We start from the raw sequence: 10000 nt of genomic DNA on the forward strand, positions 1-10000 counted from the left end.
TATATATATATAATATTCAACTAAAGGAAAACATATGCTATATTTTAAAGAAAATCATAAACTACCATTGTATATGGTGTAACTTAACAGCATAAAAATGGGAATAAATTAGTGCATGGACTGTAAGCACATTTTTCTTTTGTTCAAGATGTTTACTTTGCGGTCTCAAACATTAAACTGACCACACAACTCATTAGTGGAACATGTCATCATCTAGTTCATACATTTCAACACATGAAAAGGATTATTTTGTATTTTTCAATACATGCTCTTCCACTTACTCTTTTAATAATGATATACTTTCTTAACCCAATCAGCATGAATGGCAAGAATGCATGACATGCCCACTGTAATATAAATTTATTTATTGTATTTATACATAGATGGCTCTCCAAGGACTTAAGCACCAAGAAGTCAATTATTAATCCTACGTATCTCACCTGTTTACTCTTTTCCTTGACTTTTGGAAAGGTTCTTTTGTATTTCATTAAATGTTACCAAGATTTTAATAACAAATTAGTAATCATAATTTAACAATAATAACAGTATTGATATCAATTGTATTAAAAAGAAAAACACATTTTCTCACCAGTTCAAGGAATGGGGAAAGCAGGAGCCATATGTTTACAACAAAATTTACAAAAAAATACAGGGGACAGAACATAAATCCATGGTAGTTGGGTTATTATTTTCAAGTTATATATACAGCTAGGTTGTTAGGTTGGGTATAGGGTTAAGTTGTGTTGTATAACCAACCTAGAGAGGTCCAGTATGCAGATCCCCCTTGCTAGGTAATACAAGTTTAGGATGTACTGTACAAGTACCACAGGGCTCCAGGTGGCAAAGCCCACTTGGTAGGGAGTATATGGTTATAACATTTTGTTTAGAAACATTGGGGATATGGCTCAGTGTTTAGATGGTGGTGTGCACTCCAGTTGATATTACTGCAAGATGGGTTGGGTGCTCATAAACAGTTAAGTTTAGTAAGTTTATTTACCACCCTGGCTGTCTGCTCAGGCATGGGCAGTTGTGATTACAGTTTTACATATATTTGACATAGTACAGTATTCTGTGACTACTGTAATTGTATGTGATAAAATAATGATATAAATCATACATCATACAAAAAAAAATTGTTGATATGATTTTGCCTCTGTGTAAACTTTTTTGAAAGGTGTTGCTAAAGCCCATAGACTTTCAATAGTGGTGGTGTTTTGATGTTTTTTGTAGTTTTTTTCTTCATTCATTCTATTATAGCCAACAAATTCCTTGCTATACTTCTTGTTTTCCCCTACTATTGGGCCTATTACATAGAATATTGCATTTTTACCTGAAAAAGTATGTGTATTTGGCTTATATATCCATATTTATGTATGTGTTTGTTTGTACAAACCCAGAAGCTATCTTCCAAAAAAGCAAATTCTATTGAAAAATATTAGCAAGCTAATAAGAACATATAAAGAATATACAATCAAATACAGATGAACATTTTTTTTTCATCTTTTTATTTTTTCTTCTTTCTTTTCTTTTCTCTTCCTATAATAAGATACGTCATATGTGACTACCATTTTTTATTTAAGTGAACATCTGTTTTACTGTGTTAAAGTTTTCAGAATGAGCATTATCTTTCTCAGAAAAATTATGTGATTACACGGACTGTGTGCTATGAATTAAAATACATCAATTCAGTCATTCAGTATATGTTGTGTGTGTGTGTGTGTGTGTGTGTGTGTGTGTGTGTGTGTGTGTGTGTGTGTGTGTGTGTGTGTGTGTGTGTGTGTGTGTGTTTGTCTTGTATATATAATGTATGTATGTATTATATATATAATATAAATATATATATATCTATATTATATCTATATATATATTATATATATTATATATATTATATGTATTTTATATATATGTATATATATAGTATATAAGTATATATAATGTATATATGTAATATATATATTATTATATATATATATATATGTTATATATATGTATATATATTATGTATATATGTATATATATGTAATTATATATTGTATATATATATTATATATATGTATACATAGTGTATATATATGTATGTATATATATGTATATATGTTTTATATATATGTTATATGTATATATATATTATATATGTATATATGTATGTATATATGTATTATATATATGTATATATATGTAATGATATAATGTATATATGTAATATGTATATATATGTATATATGTATATATGTGTATATATATGTATGTATATACATATATGTATATATGTGTATATATATATGTATGTATATACATATATGTATATATATACATATATGTATATATATACATATATGTATATATATACATATATATATATATATATATATATCTATATATATATATATATATATATCCTTATTTCCACTGGCAAAAAACTTACTTCCTATGACACTGTAAAGTGACGCTAGTCCTTGTTCACAGCACTTTCCCAGGCTTGTTGCAACAGCCTCACTGCCAGTTTTATTACACAAGTTCGACTTCACCTCCGTTCTTAGGAATCATTCTCATGTTAACAAATTGATTTTATTTTTGAATTTTATTAAACATACATATTTATATATATAATATATAAATATATATATATACATATTCACACACTATATATATATATATATATATATATATATAACATATATATATATATAAACATATGCATGTGTATGTGTACATATATTTATATTTATATTCGTATAGCACAAGTGGATGGTAACCCTGGTCATTCCTTGCACACTAGAAGCAAAATGAAACAGATAGTATGTCACACCAGGAATATCCATTGTAACAAAGAGAATCAAACTTAACTAAATATTTATATATATATATATATATATAATATATTATATATGTATAATATATGTATATAATGTATATATAATAGTGTATATAAATGTATATATTTGTATATATATGTATGTAAATGTATATATATAATGAATATATATACATATATGTATATATATTAATATATATATGTATATATATGTATATATATTGATATATATATATATATATGTTATATATATATATATATATATATATACTATACATATACATTATATATATACATATATATATATATCTAAAATTTTATATATATATGTATATATATGTATATATATATATATATATATATATACATATATATATTTTTTATTTCTTTTATTATATTTTTTTTTTTTTTTTTCTTTCTTTTCTTTTCTTCTTTTTCCCCAAGTGCCCTGTCCAAAAGGACATTGGCATCATGGATTTCATGATTTTCTTGCAATTTAGAGCGGTGGTTTGCGTTGCCTTCCGCCCGTTGTTGTTGTTGTGTTTTTCTCTCTCTATTCACCCGGTTCTGGACTGCACTGATTTGGGTTGGCTGCCCACCCGTGGCTAGGTAGCAATCGAGGTGAAGTTCCTTGCCAGGGAACAACGCGCGAGCCGGTGACTCGAACCGTCGAACTCAGATTGACGTCGTGACAGTCTTGAGTGCCGATGCTCTAACCACTCGGCCACCGCGGCCGTATATATATGTATATATACATATATGTATATATACATATATATACACAAATATATGTATGTACTTATATATATATACATATATAATACATATATATACATATACATATATTACATATATATATATATATATATATGAGTACATATATATGATATTTGTGTATATATTATATAAGTATAACATATATACATATATGTGCATATATATGTATATGTACATAAACATATGTATGTATACATATATATATATATATATATGTATATATATGTATATATATGTATATATATGTATATATATGTATATGTGTATATATATGTATATATACATATATGTATATATACATATATATATATATGTATATATACATATATATATGAATATATACATATATATACGGCCGCGGTGGCCGAGTGGTTAGAGCATCGGACTCAAGACTGTCACGACGTCAATCTGAGTTCGACGGTTCGAGTCACCGGCTCGCGCGTTGTTCCCTTGGTCAAGGAACTTCACCTCGATTGCCTACCTAGCCACTGGGTGGGCAAGCCAACCCAAATCAGTGCCAGTCCCAGAACCGGGTGAATAGAGAGAGAAAAACAACAACAACAACAACGGGCGGAAGGCAACTGCAAACCACCGCTCTAAATTGCCAAGAAAATCATGGAAATCCATGATCGCCAATGTCCTTGTGGGACAGGGCACTTGGGGAAAGAAAAGAAAAGAAAAGAAAAGAAAAAAAAGAAAAAAAAAAGAAAAGAAAAAAAAAGTATATATATATATATATATATATATACATATATATACATATATATACATATATATACATATATATACATATATATATAATATATATATATTTATATATATACATATATATATATATATATACATATATATACATATATATACATATATATACATTTATATACATATATATACATATATATACATATATATACATTTATATACATATATATACATATATATACATATATATATATATATGTCATATATAGATATAATATATATATATGTAATATATATATTATACATATATATATATATATATATATATATATGTATGTATATATATATATATATGTATGTATGATATATCATAGTATATGTAATGTATAGTAATATACATGTATATATAATAAGTATATATTATATATATATATATATATATATATATATTTATATTATTATATAATATATATGTATTATATTAGTAATGTATATATAACATACTATATATATATATATATAATTATATCTATTATATATAGATGGGTTTAGACTAAAAAGAGGCTTAAAAAGTCTTTTTTGGAGGGCTATTTCTCCTCACCAATAAGGCTAAGGCCAAATTAATACAAATGTTCATCTGGTTTATTGTGTTTTAAAATTTAATTTTGACACTTTTAACTTAGTTATTCAATGCTTCCCCTTCCAAGAAAGGATCCTACTTTGTGCTATGATTATTGACATCTTAGCGTAGTATAGTGTCTTTTTGTGCTGGTGTGTTTTTTGTTTCTTACTTCTTCTTTTTCTGTCTTCTCTCTTTTTCTCTCGTTTTTCTCTTTTTTTTCTATATATAATATATAATATATATATTATATATATATATATATATATATTAAATATTCAAATAAGAAACATATGCTATATTTTAAAAAATATAAACTACCATTGAAATATGGTGTAATTTAACGCATAAAATGGAATAAATTAGTGCATGGACTGTAACACATTTTTCTTTTGTTCAGATTTTACTTTGGGTCTCAAACATAACTGACACACAACTCATTAGTGGAAACTGTCATCATCTATTCTTTACATTTCAACACATAAAAAGATTATTTTGTATTTTTCAATACTGCTCTCCATTACTCTTTTAATAATGATACTTCTTAACCCAATAGCATGAATGCAAAAATGATGCATGCCACTTAATATAAATTTATTTTGTATTTATAATAGATGGCTCCCAAGGACTTAAGCACCAGAATAAATTATTAATTCCTACTATCTCACCTTTTTACTCTTTTCTTGACTTTGGAAAGGTTCTTTGTATTTCATTAAATGTTTCCCAAAGATTTTAAAAACAAATTAGTAATATAATTTAACAATAATAACAGTATTGATATCAATTTTTAAAAAGAAAACACATTTTCTCACCAGTTAAAGGGAAATGGGAAGCAGGAGCCATATGTTTACAACAAAATTTACAAAAAATACAGGGACAGAACTAAATCCATGGTAGTTGGTTTTTATTCAAGTTATATATACAGCTAGGTTGTTAGGTTGGGTATAGGGTTGTGTTGTAAAACCACTAGAGGGTCCAGTATGCAGACCCCCTTGCTAGTAATACGTTTAGGAGTATTTGTACAAGTACCACAGGCTCCAGGTGGCAACCCACTTGGTAGGAGTATATGGTTATAACTTTTGTTTGAAACATTGGATATGGCTCAGGTTTGATGGGGGTGTGACTCAGTTGATATTACTGCAAATGGGTTGGGTGCTCATAAACATTAAGTTTAGTAAGTTTATTTCACCCTGGCTGTCTGCTCAGCAGGGCATTTGGTTACAGTTTTACATATATTTGACATATACATATTCTGGACTACTTAATTTTATGTGATAAAAAAATGATATAATCTACATCATACAAAAAAAAATGTTGTTGATTTGCCTCTGTGTAACTTTTTGAAAGGTGTTGCTAAAGCCAAGACTTTCAATAGTGGTGGTTTTGGGAATGTTTTTTAGTTTTTTTTCTTCTTTCATTCTATTATAGCAAAATTCCTTGTTTATACTTCTTGTTTTCCCTAATATTGGCCTATTACTAGAATATTGCATTTTACCTGAAATATGTGTATTTTGGCTTATATATCATATTTATGTATTGTTTTGTTTGTACAACCAGAGCTATCTTCAAAAAAGCAATTCTTGAAAAATATTAGCAAGCTAATAAGAACTATAAAGAATACAATCAATACAGATGAATTTTTTTTTATCTTTTATTTTTTCTTCTTTCTTTTCTTTCTCTTCCTATAAGATACGTCATATGTACTACCATTTTTTATTAATGAACATCTGTTTTACTGTTTTAAAGTTTTCAAATGAGCTTTATCTTTCTCAAAAAATTTTGTTTACACGCTGTTGCTATAAATTAAAATCATCAATTCGTCTCAGTATATGTTGTGTGTGTGTGGGGGTTGTGTGTGTGTGTGTGTGTGTGGTGTGTGGTGTGTGTGTGTGTGTGTGTGTGTGTGTGTTTGTTTGTCTGTATATATATGTATGTATGTATTATATATATAATATAAATATATATATATCTATATTATATCTATTTTATATTATATATATATATATTATATGTATATTATCTATATATTATATATATATATAATATTTTAATATATAAAATATATAAATATATTAGTTATATATATATTATATTATATCATTTTATATCTATATTATATCTATATATATCTATTTTATATATTATATAAAATTTATATGTATATATTATATATTTATATATATATATATATATATATATATTATATATTTGTGATATATATATATATAATATATTATATATATATATATATATTATATATATTTTATATATATATAAAATTTTATACACACACACACACACACACACACACATATATATGGGGTTATCGATGGTCAAGTGAAAAAAAGCGCAAGATCGAGTTGAGTGCGAAGGTGGTGGAAGGTCCCAGGCTGCTCAAACAGACATACCGTTTTGATGATGATACTAATATATATGTGTATATATGTATATATATATATATATATATGAAATATATATATATTATTTTATATATATATATATATATATATTAATATGTATATATATATGTATATAAGTATATATATATGTAATTATGTATATATTATATAGTATATATATGTTATATGATATATTGTATATATTTTGTATATATTATAGCTATATCTATGTATATATGGTATATATATATGTATACTATGTATATATTATCATATATATGTATACATGTATAATATTATGTATATATAATTATATATTGTATATATGTATATATATATATATATATATATGTTATAGTTGTAATATATGTAATATATATATGTATGTTATATGTATAATATAATGTATATATGTATATATATATGTATATATGATATTTATGTATTATTTTATATATATTATTTATATAGTATATATATGTTTTATAATGTGTATATATATATGTATGAAATATTATATATGTATATATTTATATAATATGTATGTAATACATATATGTATTATGTTTATTATAATGTATGTATATACATATAGTTATATATATACATATATGTATATATACATATAGTATAATAAAATTTTATTCTATATATATATATATATATATATATATATATATCAAATATATATATATATATAAAATCCTTATTTCCACTGGCAAAATTATTTCCTATGACCTTAAAGTGACGCTAGTCCTGTTCACAGCACTTTCCCAGCTTTTGAAACAGCCTCACTGCCAGTTTTATAACAATTCGATTCACCTCCTTTCTTAGATCATTCTATTTTAACAAATTGATTTTTTTTGAATTTATTAAAATACATATTTATATATATAATATATATATTATATATACATATTCACACTATATATATCTATATATATATATATATATTATATATAATTAATATAATTATATATAAACATTATATATATATAAACATATGCATGTTATGTGTAAATAGATTTATTATTTATATTCGTATAGCACAAGTGATGGTAACCCTGGTCATTCCTTGCACACTAGAAGCAAATGAAACAGATAGTATGTACACAGGAATATCTTGTAACAGAGATCAACTTAATAAATTATATATATATATATAATTTTAAATATATATATATTTTAATATTTTTATATATATATTTAATGTATATATAAAATATATATATATTATATATATAAAATATATTTTATATATATGTATGTTTCTATATAATATATTATGTATTTATATATAGTATTTTATATAATAAAATATATATATATATTATATATATATATATATATAATATATATATATATTTTAATTATTATATCCTAATTTTTATTTTTACTCTTTTAATTTATTTATCTTTTCTATTTCTTTACTTACTTAATCTCCTCACCATATATATATCATTATCTATATTATTTATAATTATTTCTTAATTTTATATATCTTATATATCATAACCTGTCTACTTCCCTCTCTATTATTATACATACTATATATATATATATATATACATACTATTATTATTACATACATATATATATAAAATCATACATATTTTATATATATTACATACATATATAATATACATAAATTATATATAATATATATCCTATTATATATCTACTATCTCTCCTATATGATTATATACATGTTCAAAGTATATTTGTATATTTTATCCTAATTTAATGTATATATTATGGTATATTGTATATTTTGTATATTATGTATATATATTATATATACATATATATATATACTTTAAAAATATATTATTAAACTATATATACATATATTATTATTCATATATATACCATATAATATATATTGGGTTTTATTGTATATAAAGAAATTAAATGATATATATGTATATATATTTTAATAATTATATACATATATATAATTATAATATATATGTTTATTTTATTTTATATATTATATGTATATATATGTATATTTTTAATATTATATCTATATATAACATACATATACATATATATACATTTTATATATTATATATATTGTATATGTAAAATATGTTATTATTATATCTATATATCATATATATCTTTTTTTTCTTTTCTTTTTTTTTTTCTTTTTTTTCTTTTCTTTTCTTTTCTTTTTTTCCCCTAGTGCCCTGCCAAAGGACATTGCGATCATGGATTTCCATGATTTTCTTGGCAATTTAAGCGGGGGTTTGATTGCCTTCCGCCCGTTGTTGTTTTGTTGTTTTCTCTCTCTATTCACCGGTTCGGACTGGCATAAAAAATTTGGGGTTTGGCTTGCCCACCAGTGGCTAGGTAGGCAATCGATGAATTTCCCTTTGACCAAGGAACAACGCGACCGTGACTCGAACCGTCGAACTCAGATTGACGTCGTGACAGTTTGAGTCCGATGCTCTAAACTCTGCCACCGGGCCGTAAAATATATTATATATTCATATATATATGTATATATACTATATATATATGAAATATATCTTATGTTATATACATATAAAACACAAATAATGTATGTACTTTATATATATAACATATATATACATATATATACATATTACATATATATACTATATATACTATATACATATATAACATATATATTTTATTTTATATATTATATAATATAAAATT

Source organism: Penaeus monodon, chromosome 43, assembly GCF_015228065.2.
Source record: "Penaeus monodon isolate SGIC_2016 chromosome 43, NSTDA_Pmon_1, whole genome shotgun sequence".
NCBI classification, from domain to species: domain Eukaryota; kingdom Metazoa; phylum Arthropoda; class Malacostraca; order Decapoda; family Penaeidae; genus Penaeus; species Penaeus monodon.